Consider the following 22473-nt stretch of genomic DNA (forward strand, 5'->3'; position numbering starts at 1 on the left):
GAACCATGGAGGCCAGAAAGAAGTGGCATATTTTCCAAGTGCTGAAAGAAAAGCACTGTCAGCCCAGAATCCTATATTTAGCAAACATGTCCTTCAGGAATGAGGAGGAAATCAAGACATTCTCTGATGAAGAAAGACCAAGAGAATCTGTTACCAGCAGACCTACCCTTTAAAAAAAGACTAAAGAAAATTCTCTAAACATAAATGAAACTACAAAAAAAAAAGGAATTTTTTGGAACATCAGGAAGGAAGGAAGACATGAAAAACAAAAATATGAGTAAATTCAATAAGCGTTCCTTCTCCTTTTGAGTTTTCTAAATTATGTTTGATGGTTGAAGCAAAAATTATAACACTGTCTGATGTGGTACTAAATGTACATGAAGGAGATATTAAAGACAATTATACTAAATATGGGGAGGGTAAAGGGACATAAAGGGAGGTAAGTTTTCTATATTTCATTCTAACTGGCAAAATGACAACACTAGTGGACTGTGACAAGATATATATAATATATAATGTAACAACTAGTGACTACCAAAATATACTATACAAAGAGATATACTAAAAAACGTTATAGATAAATGGAATTCTAAAATATGTTCAAGTAACCTACAGGAAGACAAAAAAAGAAAGCAAAGAAATGAAATACAGAAAAAACAATCCTAAAACAAAATAAACAAACAAAAAATGGCAGACTTAATCCATAACATATCAATAGTTACCTTAAATGTAAATGGTATAAATACACAAATTAGAAGACAGGGGTTGGCAGAGTGAATGAAAAAATATGACCTAACTACAATTGACCCTTGAACAATGTGGGGGATTGGTTCCAGGACCTGCTGCCAATACCAAAATTCATGAATGCTCAAGTCCCATAGTAGGCCCTCCATATCTGCAGTTTCACATCCATTGATTCAACTAATTATAAGTATTTATTGAAAAAGTCCACATATAAGTGGACCCACAAAGTTCAAGCCTGTGCTGTTCAAGGGTCAACTGTATATGCTGTCTATAAGGAATTCACTTCAAATACAACACTATAGACAGACTGAAAATAAAGGAAGGAAAAAGATACATCATGCAAACATCAAAAGAAAGAAGGGGTGGCTATATTAACATCATATAAAGTAGACTTCAGAGCAAAGAAAATTACCAGGCAGAGATGATGAAAGCGTCAATCTACCACAAGACAACAATTGGAAGTGTGTATGCACCAAAGAACAGAGCTACAAAATGTGTGAATCAAAAACTGATGTAAAAATACTAATTTGAAAAGATATATGCACCTCTATGTTCATTGCAGCATTATTTACAATAACCAAGATATGGAAGCAACCTAAGTGCCTATTAATAGATGAATGGATAATGAAGATGTGGTATATATGTACAATGGAATATTACTCGGTCATAAAAAATGAAATCTTGCCATTTGTACCAATTCGGATGGACCTAGAGAGTATTATTCTAAGTGAAATAAGCAGACAGAGAAAGACAAATACTGTATCATTTCACTTATATGTGGAATCTAAAAAACAAAGCAAATGAACAAACATAACAAAACAGAAACAGAGTCATAGCTACAGAGAACAAACAGATGGTTGCCAGAGTGGAGAAGGGTAGGGGAAGGAGAGAGGTAGGTTAGGGATATTAACAGGTACAAACTCCCAGGTACAAAATAAATGAGTCATGGGTATGAAATGTACAGTGTGGGGAATATAGTCAAAGACTATGTAATATCTTTGGATGGTGACAGATGGTAACTAGACTTATCGTGGTGAACATTTTGAAATGTATAGAAACTGCAAATCACTATGTTGTGTACCAGGAACTAACATAGTGTTGTAGGTCAATTATACTTCAAAAACAATGAAGCTCATAGAAAAAGAGATCAGATTTGTGATTAGCAGAGGTGAGGTGTGGGGGGAGGGGGAATTGGATGAATGGTCAAAAGGTACAAACTTTCAGTCATAAATAAATACTAGGGATATAATGTACAACATGATAAATATAACTAACCCACTGCTGTATGTTATACATGAAATTTGTTAAGAATGTACAATCCTCAGTGTTATCAAAAGGAAAAAATATTTTTCCCACTTTTTAAATTTTCTATTTATATGAGGTGACGGATATTCACTAAACTTATTGTGGTAATCATTTCATGATGTATGTAAGTCAGATCATTATGCCATACACATTAAACTTATACAGTGCTGTATGCCAATTATATCTCAATAAAACTGGAAGAAAAAACAGGAAAGGGAAATAAAATGATATAATTGAAAGGAGAAATAGACAAGTTCACACTAACACATTATTGACCAGGGGATTTTGCAGACACTAATGCCTGTGGCCATAATATGACCATCTCCGGTCAAAAATGGGTTAAATTGGAGACTTCAACATCACTCTCTCTACAATTGATAGAACAACTAGACAGAAAACTACCAAGTATAAAAAAGAACTTAAGAATACCATCAACCAACAGGATCTAATTGACATTTATAGAACACTCCACTCAACAACAGCAGGATACACATTCTTTTCAAGTGCCCACACAACATATACTAAGATAGACCACATCCTGGGTCATAAAACAAAGTCGAGTTTTTTTTTAAAAAATTGAAATAATATAGACTGTGTTCTCCAACCACAGTGAAATCAAACCAGAAATCAAAAACAGAAAGATAACAAGAAAATCTCCAAACACTTGGAAACTAAACAACATATGTCTAAATAATCCATGCATCAAAGAGGAAGTCTCAAAGGAAATTTTAAAAATACATTGAACTAATTGAAAATGAAAAGACAACATATCAAAATTCATGAGATAGAGCAGTGCTTGAGAGAGAAATTTGTAGAAAATAAGAAATGGTCTAAAAGATCTGAATACACCAATTAGAAGACAGATTGGCAGAGGGAGTGAAAAAATATGATCCATCTATATGCTCATTCTCAAGAGATTCATTTTAGATACAAGGGCATGAAGAGGCTGAGGTGAAAGGATGAAAAAGATACTTCATGCAAACAGTAACCAAAAGAGAGCTGTGGTGCCTATATTATTGTCAAAGTAGACTTTAATTTTTTTTAAAGGTTACAAGAGACAAAGAAGGAAATTATATATTGTTAAAAGTTTTGATAAAAATTACAAACATATATGCACCTAATAACAGAGCTCCCAAAATATATGAAGCAAAAATTGACAGAGAACAAATTAGTGGATAACCCCCTAGGGGTTAATGTGAGGGTGGGGTCAGAACGGAAGTGAGTGTGGTTATAAAAGGGTCACAGGAGGTATTGTGGTGATGAGACTGTTCTCTCTTAATGGTGTCAATGTTGATATCCAGGTTGTGATATTGTATCATAGTTTAGCAAGTGTTACCATTGAGAGAACTGAGTAAAGAGTACATAGACTCTCTCTGTGTTATTTCTTACAGCTGCATATAAATCTACAATTATCTCAAAGTAAAATGCCATTTAAAAAGTGTATTATTGGTATAGTAATAGGCAAAGAGATGAATTTTTAAAAAGAAAATATCCAGAAAGATACCCATGTATACCTTTCAGTTTGATGTATGGTAATGACGGCTTTGCAAATAAGTGGAGAACTAATGGACTAGTCAACAAATGGTGTTATGATAGTGACTATCTGTTATCTTTAATGCACATATTTCCCCTGATAACTTAGTCGGGAGGGGGTGTATTGATTAGGACAGGTTAAGCTGCTGTAACAAACAGACCTCAATGTTTAGTGGCTCAGAGAAAACAATATACTTTTTTTCCTTGGAGACCTCTAATTTAGGGTGAGTAGGTGGCCCACCTCTGGGCACAATTAGAAGATATGTATTATTCAGGTGCCCCTATCTTTGAATATATGACACCAGACCCTGCCTGAATTTCATTTACAATCCCTCTCACTACAAAGTTGGTCAAAAAGTTCTAGCCAGACAACCAGATAGGCTGTTCATTCTAATGTGATTCTCTCTCTCTCCATACGTATATATGGAGTTTTATATATATATATATATATATATATATATATATATATATATATATAACTATACTATATAGTATACTATATTCTACTATAGTATATTATTCATATATATGTCATATATATATATAAAATTTGTATGAAATGAAGGGGAAAGAAGAACAAGTTAAATGATACCATGAAAAAGCAGTCAGGGGACTTCTCTGGTGGCGCAGTACTTGGGAATCCGCCTGCCAATGCAGGGGACAAGGGTTCGAGCCCTGGTCCGGGAAGATCCCACATGTCACAGAGCAACTAAGCCTGTGTGCCACAACTACTGAGCCTGCGCTCTAGAGCCCAGAAGCCACAACTACTGAGCCCACGTGCCACAAATACTGAAGCCTATGTGCCTAGAGCCCATGCTCCGCAACAAGAGAAGCCACCATAATGAGAAGCCCACGCACCACAATGAAGAGTAGCCCCCGCTCACCGCAACTAGAGAAAGCCTGTACACAGCAACGACGACCCAACACAGCCAAAAATAAAAACAAACAAATAAATAAATAAATTTATTTTAAAAAAAAAAAGCAATCAGATCCAGAAGGTGAGATACTCCTCTACAGAGCAGCAGAGCAGCTGATCTGGCTTCTTAGAAAGTCAACAGCGTGAAAGAAAAGATGGGGGACTGTTCCATATTAAAATATGTTTAAGAGGAATAACAACCAAATGAAAGCTGTGGCCTTTGGGAGCTGTACAGACAAATCAATAGTGAAATACATTTGGGGGACAGTTTTGTAAATGTGAATAAGGACTTAGTATGGGAACATATTAGGAATTGTAGTTGATTTTTGTCAGTGTGATAATGGCATTGCTGTTATGTAAGAATGTGCCCTTATTTTTTTAATATTTATTTATTTATTTTGGCTGTACTGGGTCTTCATTGCGGCACGTGGGATCCTAGGCTGCGGCATGCAGACTTCTTTAGTTGAGGCAGGCAAGTGGGATCTAGTTCCCCAATCAGGGATCGAACCCAGGCCCCCTGCATTGGGAGCGCAGAGTCTTACCCACTGGACAACCAGGAAGTCCTGTAAGTGTCCTTATTTTTAAGAGATGCAGACTGAAATATTTGGAGATGAAATACCATAATGTTCATAATTTTAAATACATCTGGAAAGAAAAGATGAAACAATATGGAAAAATATCAACAGTTGTTAAATCTGAGGCATTTTTTGTATGTTTGAAATTTTTCATAATATGTTTCAAAAGAAGAAAGCTGTCACTAAATATAGCATCTAAGAACCCCCCTGGCCCTGGTGATGTTCAAGGGCCACCTGGAGAATGCCCTCGATCCCTGCCAACCTGCTGTCAGTCCCAAAGGCTTGATTCCCATCTAGATGAATCTCACTGTCTTCTTTCTTTTTAAAAGGCAACCTGCTGTTCCTCCAAAGTCACAGCATCCATCAAAAATGTATGCCCACTGCTTTTTCACTGATCTGCAGCGCTAGGTTTCTCTGGCTAATATTGAACACAAGAAGCAGGCAAGCCTTGGATATGACCCTCCACTTCAGCCTATGTTTGGGGTCCTCACCACCAAGCTAAAAACTCTCACTCACCTTTAATTCCATGATCAGGAATTGGCTATTAGCTAAGCTTCACAAGCTTTTGCTACTCATATGGAACCCGTACCTCAGTACTTCAGCAAGACCTAGGAAACAGGGGGGGGGGTCTACCTTCTGAGGGATCAGAAAATAATTTCCACAGAGGTAAAATGAGGCTGTGGTCTCTGTTCCCTCATCCTAACCCACCCCCACACTTTTTCACCTTGTTTCCTAATCCTCTAATATTACTTTGGGATAAGCTGGATACATATCCTCCCACTATTGGGACAGAATGTGAAACATCTTTTTCAACCTCTTACTCACAATGATACAATTTGCTGATTATGGCCCGGAAGGGATGCCTTAATCAATGTTCTCTTAGTAGTCTCAGACTCCTACTCCAAACTAAAGGGAAATTGTTAGCACATGGATGTGGCTCAGAGGACAAAGAGATGAAGTTCAATAGGACCTTAAGAGGAACTGGAACAAGGAAGCGCTTTCTCACTGTCGCGCCTGCTCTTGCTATCACTCACTCCCTCCTCTCTCATATTCTATTCCTATATCTCTTTGCACATCTTCTTCTGCTCCTGTATCCACAAACTGCATTCTTTGTGTTTTCATATATTTGGCTGCCTTGTTGAACTCAGTTTGCACAATCTAAACTCAAGCAATACCCCAAAGTAACTAGTAACTCTCAACCCCAATTCCTTCATGCATCTTCCAATCAGCTATGATGGGGTATGAGGCAGGGCAGAGTCACACTATATAAGCGTGCCCTTCAGGGTCTTACCCCTGGAGGGAAGGGGGTGTTGTTAGAGTTTGCATAAAGGAGGAGTATGGTCCTAAGACACATATCTATTATTTTCCCCAGAACTGCTATTGTTCAATTATTCATTTAACTGATTTGTAGCTAATAATCCCAATTAGTAAGCTGCCTCACTCAACTATCTCGCCATTTCAAGATCCAAAAGAAAATTCCAGGGAACTATTCAGCATGCTCAATTAAGTAAAAGAAATCTATTAGGAAAGAATTGTTATCCAAGAATAAGTAGGCCAGGATGAAGGAGAGATAGATGGGATAAGACAAAATTAAAAAGGAAACTAAAATCCAATATCAGAATTTAAACTCTCAGTGAAGCTCTAAAGAGCATAATTGAACTGTGGGAAAAATGAATCAGTGTAGCGAAAGATCATCCTTTTTTTTTTTTAAGATTTATTTATTTATATTTATTTATTTTTGGCTGCGTCAGGTCTTAGCTGAGGCACACGGGATCTTCATTGTGATGTGCAGGCTTCTCTCTAGTTGTGGCGTGCGGGTTTTCTCTTCTCTAGTTGTGGCACGCAGGCTCCAGGGCGTGTGGGCTCTGTAGTTGTGGTGTGCAGGTTCCGGAGCGTGTGGGCTCTGTAGCTTGTGGCACGCGGGCTCTAGTTGAGGCGTGAGCTCAGTAGTTGTGGCACGCGGGCCTAGTTGCCCTGCGGCATGTGGGATCCCAGTTACCTGACCAGGGATCGAACCCGTGTCCCCTGCATTGTAAGGCAGATTCTTTACCACTGAACCACCAGGGAAGTCCTGAAAGATCGTTCTGATGTGTGTGTTTTGACGTGATTCAGCCACAAATCTTTGCCACAATTTCTCTTTCATCACAGAAGGATACTTGTCATATAAGGACATGAGCATAGGCAGTTATGTTTTCTCAGATATTTCCTGACACAATCCTTGTGTCCCTTTTCCCCACTTGGAGGAACCATTGGTAATCTACATATAAGTAACTCAAACAGGCTGGGTTTTGCTAAGTCTGAGAAAAGATTAGACTAGTGTTTAATGTAGTTTCACATCTTGAGCCCAACAGTTACTTTTATATCCAGCTATTTAGAACTCTTGCCATTATTAACTCTCATAAAACAACATATTAAGACATAGCTGTAACCATAGACATTCACAAAGGCGTTCATGTAAATTATAAGTACAGGTATTAACCTTTTGGATCGCTCTCCCCTAAGAAATTAGTCTCCAGCCATCCCCAAGTTAGTATTCCATTACTGCGATAAATTTGGAAACCTCTCTCAGAGTACAGAATATAAATTTTAAAAGATGAAAATAAACTCATAGGGAGAGAAAAAGAAGGTAGAGATCAAGTCAAAGAATCACAGATGTCCCTGAAAAATAAAAACTGGATGAGAGGTAATCAGAGACAAAATTAAATAAAACTTTCCTAAAAAGGGGGGATAAAAGCCCATTTATAAAGATTGAAAGATTTACAAATTTCCATTCAAACTCAATGAAAAGTATTTAGTTTAAAAGTAGTATATTAGGGGCTTCCCTGGTGGCACAGTGGTTGAGAATCTGCCTGCCAAATTCAGGGGACACGGGTTCGAGCCCTGGTCTGGGAAGATCCCACATGCTGCGGAGCAACTGGGCCCATGAGCCACAACTTCTGAGCCTGCATGTCTGGAGCCTGTGCTCCGCAACAAGAGAGGCCGTGACAGTGAGAGGCCCGCGCACCGCGATGAAGAGTGCACCCCGCTCGCCGCAACTAGAGAAAGTCCTCGCACAGAAATGAAGACCCAACACACCCAAAAATAAAATAAATAAATAAATAAAATTAAAAAAAAAAAGTATTTAGCATGGCTACATGCTTAAAAAAAAAAAAAAGTAGTATATTTGTCCTGCCCCCGCCACCCTCACCCCACAACCAGCCACCTTAGGACACAAGCTCAGTCACCCTGGGACATGAGCCCACCCAGCAGTGGGCTAGCACCAGCCCCAGGACCCCTGGGATGCACAGCCAGCTGCACCTGGACACAGCCCCACCTATCAGCATGCCTGCAGCTACTACACAAGACAGGGCCTGGCAGCCAACCATGCTGGGGGCTGCCTACCAGCTTGCCCACAGTAGTCAGTCCCACCACAACAGAAAGGCCCACACAGCCTGCATAAGGGGTACCCCTAGAGCATATACCTCTGGTGACCAGAGGGTAGTGTGCTGCTGGGTCCCCTAGTATGTCTCCTACATAAGGCCACTTCTCCAAATCCAGGAAATGTAACCAACTTACCTAATACATAGAAATAAACACAGAGAATTAGGCAAAATGATGAGACAGAGGAACATGTTCCAAATGAAGAAACAAGACAAAACCTGAAACAAAGAACTAAGTGAAGTGGAGATAAGTAATCTACCCAATAAAGAGTTCAAGGTAATGATTATAAAGATGCTCAACAAACTCAGGAGAAGAATGGATGAACACAGTGAGAATTTTAACAAAGACTTGGAAAATATAAGAAAGAACCAAACAGAGCTGAAGAATACAATAACTGAAATAAAACCTGCACTAGAAGGAATTGACAGTAGATTAGATGATAGAGAGGAAGAGGTTAGCAAACTGGAAGAGAGCAGTGGGAGTCACTCAAGTGGAATAGCAAAACAAAAATAAGAAAACTTTAAAAATGACAATAGTTTAAGAGACAAATGGTACAACATCAAGTGTACTAACATTTGCATTATAGGGATCCCAGATAGAGAAGGAAGAGAGAAGGGGGCAGAGAACTTATTTGAAGAAATAATAGCTGAAAATTTCTCTAACCTAGGAAAGGAAAAAAACATCTAGGTCCAGAAAGCACAGAGTCCCTAATAAGATGACCCCAAAGAGATTCACACCAAGACACATTATAATTGAAATGGCAAAAATTAAAGATAGAGAATCTTAAAAGCATCAAGAGAAAAGCAACTAGTTACATACAAGGGAATTCCCATAAGACTATTAGCTGGGACTTCCCTGGTGGTCCAGTGGGTAAGACTCAGTGTTTCCAACGCTTGAGGCCTGGGTTCGATCCCTGGTGGGGGAACTAGATCCCGTATGCATGCCGCAACTAAAAGTCTGCATGTTGCAACTAAGAAGGCTGCATGCCACAACAAAGATCCCACATGCTGCAACTAAGACCCGGCGCAGCCAATAAATAAATAAATAAATAAATAAATAAATAAATAAATAAATAAATCTTTAAGGAAAAAATCTGTCAGCTGACTTTTCAGCAGAAACTTTGCAGGACAGAAGGGAGTGGCGTGATATATTCAAAGTGATAAAAGGAAAAAACCTACAACCAAGAATACTCTACATGACAAAGCTATCATTCAGATTTGAAGAGTTTTACAGACAAGCAAAAACTGAAGAAGTTCAGCACTACTAAACTGGCTTTATAAGAAATGTTAAGAGAACTTCTCTCAGTGGAAGTGAAAAGACCATAACTAAAAGTATGAAAATTATGAAAGGAAAAAATCTCATTGGTAAAGGCAAACATACAGTAAAGGTAGTAGATCAACCACTTATTAAGCAGGTTGGAAGGATAAAGGACAAAAGTAGTAAAATCACCTATACCTACAGTAAGTAGTTAAGGGATACATAAAACAAATAGATATAAAAAATGATGAATGATGTCAAAAACATTAAATGTGGTGGGGGGAGTAAAAAGGCAGGGTTGTTAGAATACGTTCAAACTTGAGATCATCAACTTAAAATAATCATATATATATATATAAAGATATATATATATGTATAACATATACATATATATGCTAAGCCACAAAACAAGTCTCAATATATTTAAGAAGATTGAAAACATATCATACCAAGCATCTTTCCTGGCCACAGTGGCTTCAGACTAGAAATCAACCACAAGAAAAAAACTGCAAAAAAACACAAACACCTGGAGGCTAAACAATATGCTACTAAGCAATATGTGTCACTGAAGAAATCAAACAAGAAATTTAAAAATACCTGTAAACAAATGAAAATGGAAACACAACAATCCAAAATCTATGGGATGTGGTAAAAGCAGTTCTAAGAGGGATGTTTATAATGATACAAGCCTACCTCAGGAAATAAGAAATGCTCAAATAAAAAATCTTACCTTACACCTAAAGGAACTAGAAAAAGAAGCACAAACAAAATCCGAAGTTGGTAGAAGGAAAGAAATAATAAAGATCAGAGCAGAAATAAATGAAATAGAGACTTAAAAAACAGTAGAGGACTTCCCTGGTGGTGCAGTGGTTAGGAATCCTCCTGCCAATGTAGGGGCACATGTTCGATCCCTCGTCTGGGAAGATTCCAAGTCCCATGGAACAACTAAGCCTGTGTGCCACAACTATTGAGTCTGCACTCTAGAGCCCATGAGCCACAACTACTGAAGCCCGTGCACCTAGAGCCCATGCTCCACAACAAGAGAAGCCACCACAATGAGAAGCCTGTGCACCACAACAAAGAGTAGCCCCCTCTCTCCACAACTAGAGAAAGCCCGCATGCAGCAACGAAGACCCAACACAGCCAAAAATAAATACATTTATTAAAAAAAAAAAACAGTAGAAATGATCAATGAAACTAAGAGCAGTTTCTTTGGAAAGATAAACAAATTCACAAACCTTTACCTAGACTCATCAAGAAAAAAAGAGAGAGGGACCAAATAAATAAAATCAGAAACGAAAGAGAAGTTACAACCAACACCACAGAAATACAAAGGATCAAAGAGATTACTGCAAACAATTATATGCCATAAAATGGACAACCTAGAAGTAATGGATAAATTCCTAGAAATGAATGATCTCCCAAGACTGAATTAGGAAGAAATTGAAAATATGAATAGCCAACTACCAGTTATGAAATTGAATTAGTAATAAAATAACACCCAGTAAACAAAAGTCCAGGACCAGACAGTTTCATGAATAAATTCTACCAAACATTTAAAGTTAACACCTATCCTTAAACTATTACAAAAATTTGAAGAGGAAAGAATGTTTCCAAACTCACTCTACAAGGCCAGCATTACCCTGATACCATAACCAAAGACACCACACAAAAAAAGAAAATTGGGGCTTCCCTGGTGGCGCAGTGGTTGAGAGTCTGCCTGCCAATGCAGGGGACACGGGTTCGAGCCCTGGTCTGGGAAGATCCCACATGCCGCAGAGCAGCTGGGCCCGTGAGCCACAATTACTGAGCTTGAGCGTCTGGAGCCTGTGCTCCACAACAAGAGAGGCTGCGATAGTGAGAGGCCCGTGCACCGCGATGAAGAGTGGCCCCCGCTTGCCACAACTAGAGAAAGCCCTCACACAAGAAACGAAGACCCAACACAGCCAAAAATAAATAAATAAATAAATAAAAATTAAAAAAAAAAGAAAGAAAATTGCAGGCCAATATCACTGATGAACATAGATGTAAAAATCCTCAACAAATTATTAACAACCCAAATTCAACAATACATTAAAAGGACCATACACCATGGTCAAGTGGGATTATCCACTTGACCATGGTATATGATGCAAAGATGGTTCAATATATGCAAATTAATCAATGTGATACACCACACTAACAAATTAAAGAATAAAAATTATATGATCAACTCAAGAGATACAGGAAAAGCTTTTGACAAAATTCAACATCCATTTATGACAAAAACTCTCAACAAAGTGGGTATAGAGGGAACATACCTTAACATAATAAAGGCCATACACAACAAAACTACAGCCAACATCATACTCAATGGTAAAAAGCTGAAAGCATTTCAAGATCAGGAACAAGACAAGGATGACACTTTCATTCAATATAGTATTGGAAGTCCTAGGCTTAGCAATCAGACAAGATAAAGTAAGAAAAAGAATCCAAATTGGAAAGGAAGAAGTGAAATTGTCACTGTTTGCAGATGACATATCATACAGAGAAAATCCTAAAGGCCCCACCAAAAAAACTATTAGAATAAAAGATTTCAGTAAAGTTGCAGGATTCAAGATTAATATACAGAAATCTATTGCATTTCTATACAGTAACAATGAATTATCAGAAAGGGAAGTTAAGAAAACAATCCCACTTACAACTGCAATAAAAAGAATAAAATACCTAGGAATAAATCTAACCTAGGAAGTAAAAGATTTGTACTCAGAAAACTGTAAGACATTGATGAAAGAAACTGAAGACTACACAAACAAATGGAAAGGTATACCATGTTCATGGATTGGAAGAATTAATATTGTTAAAATGCCACTCTGCAAGGCAATCTACAGATTCAATGCAATTCCTATCAAAATACCAGTGGCATTTTTCACAAAATTAGAACAAATAATTCTAAAATTTGTATGGAAATACAAAAGACCGTGAATAGCCAAAACAGTATTGAGAAAGAAGAACAAAGTTAGAGGTATCATGCGCCCTGATTTCAAACTATATTACAAAGCTACAGTAATCAAAACAGTATGGTACTGGCACAAAACAGACACATAGATCAAGGTAACAGACTTGAGAGTCCAGAAATAAACCCACACTTATATGGTCAATTAATATATGACAAAGGAGGCAAGAATATACAATGCAGAAAAGACAGCCTCCTCAATAAACTGTGTCGGGAAAACTGGACAGCTACATGCAAAAGAATCAAACTGGACTACTTTCTCACACAATATACAAAAACAAACTCAAAATAGATTAAAGACTTAAATGTAAAACCTGAAACCATACATATCCTAGAAGAAAACATAGGCAGTATGCTTTTTGACATCTGTCTTAGTAATATTTTTTTTGGATATGTCTCCTCAGGCAAGAGAAACAAAAGCAAAAATAAACAAATGGTACTACATCAAATTAAAAAGCTTTTGCACAGCAAAGGAAACTATCAACGAAACAAAAAGGAAGACTACTGAATGGGAGAAGATACTTATAAATGATATATCTGATAAGGCATTAATATTCAAAATATACAAAGAACTCACACAACTCAACATCAATAAAACAAACAACCCAATTTAAAAATAGGCAGAGATTTGAATAGACATTTTTCCAAAGAAGGCATACAAACAGCCAACAGACACGTAAAAAGATGTTCAACATCACTAATCATCAGAGAAATGTAAATCAAAACCACAGTGAGGTACCATCTCACACCTGTCAGAATGGCTTTTATCAAAAAGATAACAAATAACAAGTGTTGGTGAGGATGTGGAGAAAAAAGAACTTGTCACTGTTGGTGACATTGTTAATTGGTGCAACCACTATGGAAAACAGTATGGAGGTTCTTCAAAAAATTAAAAATAGAACTTCCATAGGAGTCAGCAATTTCACTTTTGGATATTTACCCAAAGAAAACAACAACACTAATTTGAAAAGATATATGCACTCCAATGTTCATTGCAACATTATTTACAATAACCAAGATATGGAAGCAACCTAAGTGCCCATCAATAAATGAATGGATAAAGACAATGTGGTATGTATATATATATATATATATATATATATATATATATATATATATATATATATATATATGCATGCAGTGGAATACTACTCAGCCATTAAAAATGAAATCTTGACATTTCTGACAACATGTATGGATCTAGAGGGTATTATGAGAAGTGAAATATGTCAGACAGAGAAAGGCAAATACTGCATTATCTCACTCATATGTGGAAACTAAAAAACAAAACAAACAAAATAAAACAAAGCAAAAACAGACTCAGATACAGAGAAAAAGCAGGTGGTTGCCAGAAGGGAGGAGGGTAGGGAGAAGAGAAACTCAGTGAAGGGGATTAAGAGGTACAAATCTCCAATTATATAATAGACAAGTCATGGAGATGTAATATACAGCACAGGAATATGGTCAATAATATTGTAATAACTTTGGGGACAGATGGTTACTAGATTTATTGTGGTGATCATTTCATAATGTATGCAAATGTTAAATCATTATGTAGTACACCTGAAACTAACATAATATTGTACATCAACTGTATTTCAATTAAAATTGTATATTGGTTACAAAAATGATAATATAAGAATTTTCTTAATTATTTTTTATTTTTGGCTGTGTTGGGTCTTTGCTGCTGCATGCGGGCTTTCTCCAGTTGCTGCGAGGGGAGGATACTCTTCATTGCAGTGCACGGGCTTCTCATTGCAGTGGCCTCTCTTGCTGCAGAGCACAGGCTCTAGGCGTGCGGGCTTCAGTAGTTGTGGCACATGGGCTCAGTAGTTGTGGCTCGTGGGTTCTAGAGCACAGGTTCAGTAGTTGTGGCATACAGGCTTAGTTGCTCTGTGGCATGTGGGATCTTTCCGGACCAGGGCTCGAACCCGTGTCCCCTGCATTGGAAGGCAGATTCTTAACCACTGCACCACCAGGGAAGCCCAAGAATTTTCTTAATGTATAGAACCACAGAAGCAACAGACGTAAAGGAAGCAGACAATAAATTTCAACAAATTTTTGGAATATAGAAAATAGATGAAGGAATAGTATCTGATTAAGCAAGATGGAGCAACAAACTAAAATGTAGCCACATCTGAAATGCCTGCAAACAGGATCAACAATAAGTGAACTGATTTACCAACCAATAACCCGTAAGAGGCTCAGGACTTGGGAGTATCAGGCACAGTGGCAGTTAAGGCATGGTACTGAAAATTGATGGATGGGCTAAAAGACTGAAATCATGGGTATCAAGATGTCTACCACCACCTAAAAGAACAGAGTGTTATTTTCTGAAGAAAGTGAGAACAGACATGGGACTTGGGGATACCAAAGTCAGTGGCTGAGAAGGGTGAGGCAAAGCTGAAAGCAGAAAATTTAAGTGAAAGTTTATAAAAGAAAAAATGGGACCCCCAATTTCTCTTCTCATATTCTACCCCTAGAATGCTGTCAACCAGGGAAAATTTGAAAGTCTCCTTAGGAGAACTGAATAGTATCTTAGGAGAAAAGACCTCTATACACTCCTCTCAGGTTTCATTATGAGTTTCCCAACCTAATATACCAGCTCCCAGTGATGTGGCAGTAAATGTTTAACAACCAACAATTTGGGAGGAAGTGTACCCTTGCTTGTAGCGTTTGCTGAGTTCCCTGGTGTAAATATTCCCACGGACAATTTCAAGCTACAAACATGATGCCACTGAATGCAGAGTTGGGATATATGTGCCCATTCACCTTCTGCAAGCTGGTGTCAGCCAGCTCCAGCACACCATTGCCAGGTCCTCAACCTGACCATCCTTTGATATCACCTTGAAATGAAGCCCACTGGTTGATTAACCCCTCACCCATGAACACACAAGAGCTTTTATGTAAGCTTTAGTGCCTTGTTCTTTTTTAAATTATTATTTTTATAGTGGTTTGTTCTCAAACATGAACAGTCAAGGATTACTAAATATTTGAGCAAAGTCTCCAGTATGAAAAAGAGTCTAAAATAAACAAGCAGGAAAAAGGAACTTTGAAAAAACAGATATATTGCAAGAAGCAAAATAAAAACTCCCTCTTCCAATTAATATATTTAGAGATATGAGAAGATATTTCATCCATAAAAGAAGTACAGGGTGCTATAAAAACATTTGGAGGACAAGAAAGAGTTTGTAGAATTAAAAACAATTTAGGAGAAATTTTAGTCCATAACAGAATCAGATGATAAAGACTAGAAACTCTCTTAAAGGGACTTCCCTGGTGGTTAAGACTCCATGCTCCCAATGCAGGGGGCCTGGATTTGATTCCTGGTCAGGGAAGTAGATCCCACATGCTGCAACTAAGAGCCTGCATGCTGCAACTAAAAGATACCACATGCTATAACTGAAAGATCCCATATGCTGCAACTAAGATCCGGCACAGCCAAATAAATAAATAAATAATTTTCAAAAAGAACCTTAAAAAAAGAAAGAAACTCTTTTAAAATAATAAAAAGAAAAAGGATTAAAGTTAGGAAATAAAGTTAGAGAATCACCTTGGACATCTACCATATGATTAAAAGAAGTTGAGAAATAAACAAAAAAGAATGGATAAAAGGAAAACTTTCTAAGACTAAAGAACATAGTCTCTGAATTGGTAGGTCTCATTGAGTGCCCCAGAATAATAAATAGACAAAAAAAAAAAAAAGGCTTCCAACCAATGCATATAATCTAGAATGTTCAAAACACTGGGGATAAAGAGAGGATCCAAAAACGTAACACAAAGGATCGTGAATCAAAATGGCATCAGACTTCTTAAGAGCAATACTGAAAACTAAAATACAATGGAAAAATACCTGGGAAATTTCAAGAGAAAGTTATTCCCAACTGAGGCTTTTATACCCAGTCAAGCCATCAATCAGATGTCCAAGTCAAATAAAGACATTTTGAGACATGTTGAAAACTTAGTTTTACCTTCTGTGCACCATAAAACTCCTTCAGAAAAAAAAAAAATGTCCTTCAGTAAAATAAGAGAATAAACAAAGAAACAGAAAGATGTGATCCAGGAAACAGGAGATCCAACACAAGAGAGACATGAAAGTAATCCCCAGGCTGATGGTGAAGGAAAGATCCCAGGACAATGGCTAGGCAGCACATGCCACTCTTCCATCCAGAGAGGAAATAATTTCTCCTCCCCTTGTATATGGTTTGGCCTTGACCAATAGAATGTAGTGGGAGTGATGCTGTCCCAGTCCCAGGCCTGGCCCTTAGCGGTCTGGAAGCTTCTGTCTCACTCTTTTGAAGCCCTTAGCCAAGAAATCAAACTTTAGTGCTGGAAAAAAAGTCCAGCCACTACTTGGTGTTCCACATCTGTTGAATCAGAGGCAACATCTGTGGAATAAAGTTTCCCAAGTTAGTCTTACCGGACTTGTATGGGTTAAAAGTCAAACATGGCCTTACAGAGACTATCAAGTGTGCAAGAAGGCAAACCCACTATGAGTGAGGACCAGAAGAAACAACATGTTTAGACAATACCCCTACCACCACCCCCACAAAGACAGCAGATGTTGGACATGTCAAGTACAAAATACAGAATGGTTATGTCTAGAATGTTTACAGAAACAAAGAATGCAAGTATAAGGGAAAACATACAATAAGAAATCATCAGGATTGTACAAATTGGAAAAAATAGAAATTATGAAAATGCAAAGCATAACCTTGAAATAAAACTTAATGGAGATATAAAATACTTATGAAAACTGTTTTGTAAACTGTGGAAAAAACCCTCAGTGGATGGGCTAATCAGTCAGCATATTCAATACAGTTGAGAGTAGAATTTAACTAAAAAATATATCCCAGGAATTTATCCAGAATGCAGCAAAGAAAGGCAAGGGGGAAAATATAATAGAGTTGTGAGACATGAATAATAATAGAATAACAATTCTTACATCCATCTGATTGGAGTCCCAAAGGGTGAAATTAAAGAGAATGGAAAGAAGCAATATTAAAAAAAATAATTAACTAATATTATAAATAACTATACTTCAATTAAAAAATTAAAAGATAATTGACTGAGAATTTTCAGAACTGATGAAAATCATGAATACACAGATCCAGGAAGCACAGAATATCCCAAAATGAGCAAGAAAATCAATTCATACCTTGTCACATCATAGTGAGTCTGTTGGACATCAAATATAAATAGAAGATCTGGAAAGCAGAAAGAAAAAGACAGACGACCTACGAAAGAATGGCAATTAGAGTAGCAGCAGATTTCACAAACAACAACGGAAGCCAGAAGACAGTGGAATAACTTCTATAAAATGATAAGAAAAAAATTACTAAGCATTTAGAATTGTCTTCTCAGCAAATCTTATTCATTAATGAGGGAAAAAACAATAATATTTATAAGAAACAACACATGCGGAGTTTACAAAGAGATCCTCTCCAAAAGAACATATAAAGGATTTAGTTCAAGAAGTAGGAAAATGGGGACTTCCCTGGTAGTCCAGTGGTTAAGAATCCGCCTTCCAATGCAAGGACACAGGTTCGATCCCTGGTCAGGGAACTAAGATCCCACATGCCACAGGGCAACTAAGCCCGCTCGCTCTAGAGCCCGTGCACTGCAGCTAGAGAGAAGGCAGCGTGCCACAAAAGATTCCGCATGCTGCCACAAAAGATTCCGCATGCTGCAACTAAGACCCAATGCAGCCAAATAATAAAATAAAATAAAATACAAAATTTTAAAAAGAAGTAGGAAAATGATCCCAGAGAAAAGTAGAAATGCAAAAAGGAAAAGTGAACAAAACGAATAGTAACATAAAAGTAAGCCCAAACAAGTTCTGTCTCAGTAAAATAATACAGGAGTCCAATCTGTGGGATTAAAAAAAACCAAAAAACAGAGCTGAAGTGTTCAAAATCAGTAAGTTGGGGAAAAGCAATAGTGAGTCAGTAGGGGTTAGAGCAGAGCTAAAGTGATCTAAAATTGTTTTACTGACCAGAATGGAGGGCAAAATATTATTAAACATTACAACGTTGTTAGGTTAAATGTGCGTATAAACTGTATAGAGATACCACTAAAATAAGAGAAATAGGTTACAGAAATACCAAACCAGCATAAGGGAGAAAGTGGAATAAATAGGGGAAAATCATCCCTCCAAAGGCAAGAAACTAGCACTTGAAGTTCCGGCCCGTACAATATGATAAGAAGAGGAAAGAAGAAATTAGATGGAATCTTAAAAAAAGGGTACAAATGAACTTATTTACAAAACAGAAGTAGAGTCACAGATGTAGAAAACAAACTTTTGGTTACCAGGGGATAAGGGTAGGAGAGGGATAAATTGGTAGATTGGGATTGACATATACATACTACTATATATAAAATCGATAACTAATAAGAACCTACTGCATAGCACAGGGAACTCTACTCAATACTCTGTAATGGCCTATATGGGAAAAGAATCTAAAAAAAGAGTAGATATATGTATATGTGTAACTGATTCACTTTGCTGTACACCTAAAACTAACACAACATTGTAAATCAACTATATTCCAATAAAAATTTTAAAAATAAAAAAAGAGGAGATTAGAAGCATAATGATTCAAAAGGAGGAAATAAAACTCTTGTTATTTGAAATAACCTGACTGGCCATAGAGAAAGTAATGAATTTATAGCAAACCACTGAAAAATAATAAGAGAGTTTAGCAAGGTGGCTGGATCTTATGATCAGCATACAAAAATTAATTGTAATTCTATATACTAGTAACAATTAGGAAATATATATTTTTAAAAGATACCTTTTATAGAGAAAAAAACTTAATACCTAAGACTAAATCTAACAAAAGATGTACAAGATCTATACCTAGAAATTATAAAACTTTACTGAGAGACCTTAAGGATGACCTAAATAAATGAAGAAATATTCCATGTTCATGCATAGAAAGATAATACAAAGATATATACATATATATTATAAATTCAAAACAACCAAAAACCAAATAATATAATAACGAGATATATAAAGTGTTAACACATAATTTTAAAAAGCAAGAAAAAGATAAACACAAAATTCAGGATACTAGTTATCCATAAGGAAAAGGCAGGAAATGTGATGGGGTAATGTTATTAATGTTTTAGTCCTTAAGTTGTGTGGTGGGTTAATAAGTGATCATTATATTTATAAATAAATAGAAAATATTTTAATAATCTTTTTTTTTAATAAATTTATTTATTTATTTATTTATTTTTGGCTCCACTGGGTCTTCGTTGCTGCACAAAGGCTTTCTCTAGTTGTGGCGAGTGGGGACTACTCTTCGCTGCAGTGCACGGGCTCCTCATTGTGGTGGCTTCTCTTGTTGCAGAGCACAGGCAACTCGCCTAGGCGAGTGGGCTTCAGTAGTTGTGGCATGCAGGCTCAGTAGTTGTAGTGCACTGGCTTAGTTGCTCTGTGGCATGTGGGATCTTCCCAGACCAGGGCTCAAACCCATGTCCCCTGCATTGGCAGGTGGATTCTTAACCACTGCGCCAACAGGGAAGTCCTTAAGAGTCTTAAAATGTGTTTTTAAATTTGTTAGTTTGCTGTTTAACACAGACATAACTACAACAAAAATGAAACTAAGACACTATCAACTAAAAAGGAGAAAATTTATCAGATGAATTCAAATAAAAACAAATTAGTATATTAATACCAGACTGTATAATTTTAAGGTAAATGCATTACATTATCTAAAGACTCTGTGTATGTGTATTCATATATATTCAGTAAAATAAATAAATATATTACTTATTTATTCATATATATATTTTGTTCAGGAAAGGTACATCTAATAGTGAAGAAATAATAATAAGGGATCTTTGTGAGTCAAATAACAAAGCATCAAAACATCTGCAGCCAGACCTCTGGAAAAAGAAGAGTATGACTCAATCACAACTCCCTTCACTTCATGTCTAATGTACTGAACCAAAATCATTTAAAAATAGTGAGGGAGAAGAGTATTGTAAGGGGCTTCCCTGGTGGTGCAGTGGTTAAGAATCCGCCTGCCAATGCAGGGGACATGGGTTCGAGCCCTGGTCCGGGAAGACCCCACATGCCGCGGAGCAACTAAGCCTGTGTGCCACAGCTACTGAGCCTGCACTCTAGAGCCTGCGAGCCACAGCTGCTGAGCCCGTGTGCCACAACTACTGAAGCCCGAGTGCCTAGAGCCTGTGCTCTGCAACAAGAGAAGCCATGATAATGAGAAGCCTGTGCACCTCAACAAAGAGTAGCCCCTGCTCGCCGCAACTAGAGAAAGCCTGCGCGCAGCAACAAAGACCCAACACAGTCAAAAATAAATAAATTTAAAAAAATTTTTTTAAAAAGAAGAGTATTGTAATTACTCACAACAGTTCCCAATAAAGGAAATAGGCTCAGTTTAATATCATTAACTCCAAAGAGTGACAGCCAAGGGGTGGGGCATGGCGAGGATTAATCTGCATTCACGGAGTGCAATATGGCTGAACTCCTCTTGTCATTTTAAAAAGATGAGCTTCCGGGCTTCCCTGGTGGCGCAGTGGTTGAGAATCTGCCTGCCAATGCAGGGGACACGGGTTCGAGCCCTGGTCTGGGAAGATCCCACATGCCACAGAGCAACTAGGCCCGTGAGCCACAATTACTGAGCCTGCGCATCTGGAGCTTGTGCTCTGCAACAAGAGAGGCCGTGATAGTGAGAGGCCGGCGCACTGCGATGAAGAGTGGTCCCCACTTGCCATAACTGGAGAGAGCCCTCGCACAGAAACGAAGACCCAATACAGCCATAAATAAATAAATAAATAAATAAATAAATGGATTATCACGTTTAAAAAAAAAAAAAAGATGAGCTTCCAAATCCAAAGAGGATGGAACCAAATACGTATGTCTCCTTATCTTTTCCTTCTTCTGACTAGATGGTGATGAAAATTACCTCTGGGCAGAGACCAGTAAAAGAGGGAATGTGAACTGTGAGACATTAGTGAAGTTTTCCAGGCTCCAAAAAGAATTGGGAGAACACCTATACAGCCTATAATGATGTTCCCACATTAGAATGGGGTATACTCTGGACTGGGATGAGGCAAACATAGTAACTCCAACCTCTTAATGTTTCTCATAAGCTCCTTTTTTAACCTTAGAGTGCTCTTTTAGGAAATATCTCTCATCATGAAGGAAGATTTGACTTCGGCAATTGTCCTCATTCACTTGAGATTCTTGGGGGTTTTGATGGTTTGGTGGGTTATTATTATTATTATTATTATTATTATTATTAACTTCTGTTAATGAAAATTCAATAGATTTCATTAAGAAAAAGCATTTTCAGTATGATTCCAATATTATAAAAGTGTTTCTGTCTCTCCAATCTATCTAATGTTAATGATAATTATTGATGGGTGGTAAGATTTAGGATAATTTATTGTTGTCTTTATAGTTTTCTGCATTGCTTCAGTTCTTTAAAAGAAGCATGTATCATTTTACAAATGCAATTCAGTATGTGTATAAGGAGAGAGAGAAACGGCTAGAGAATGATAATAATGACAATGATGATAGTTTACACTCTGAGTGCTTACTGTTTATCTGGCACTGTTCTAAACCCTTTACATGTACTAGGGTAAATCATATGAAATTGCCAATATTTGGCTGTTTTTGACCTACAAAAACAGCAATTTCATGTGGTCCTATTTACATTTACTCCTTTACTCCTTGAACAACCCTAAGATGAAGA

Source organism: Balaenoptera musculus, chromosome 20, assembly GCF_009873245.2.
Source record: "Balaenoptera musculus isolate JJ_BM4_2016_0621 chromosome 20, mBalMus1.pri.v3, whole genome shotgun sequence".
NCBI lineage: Eukaryota > Metazoa > Chordata > Mammalia > Artiodactyla > Balaenopteridae > Balaenoptera > Balaenoptera musculus.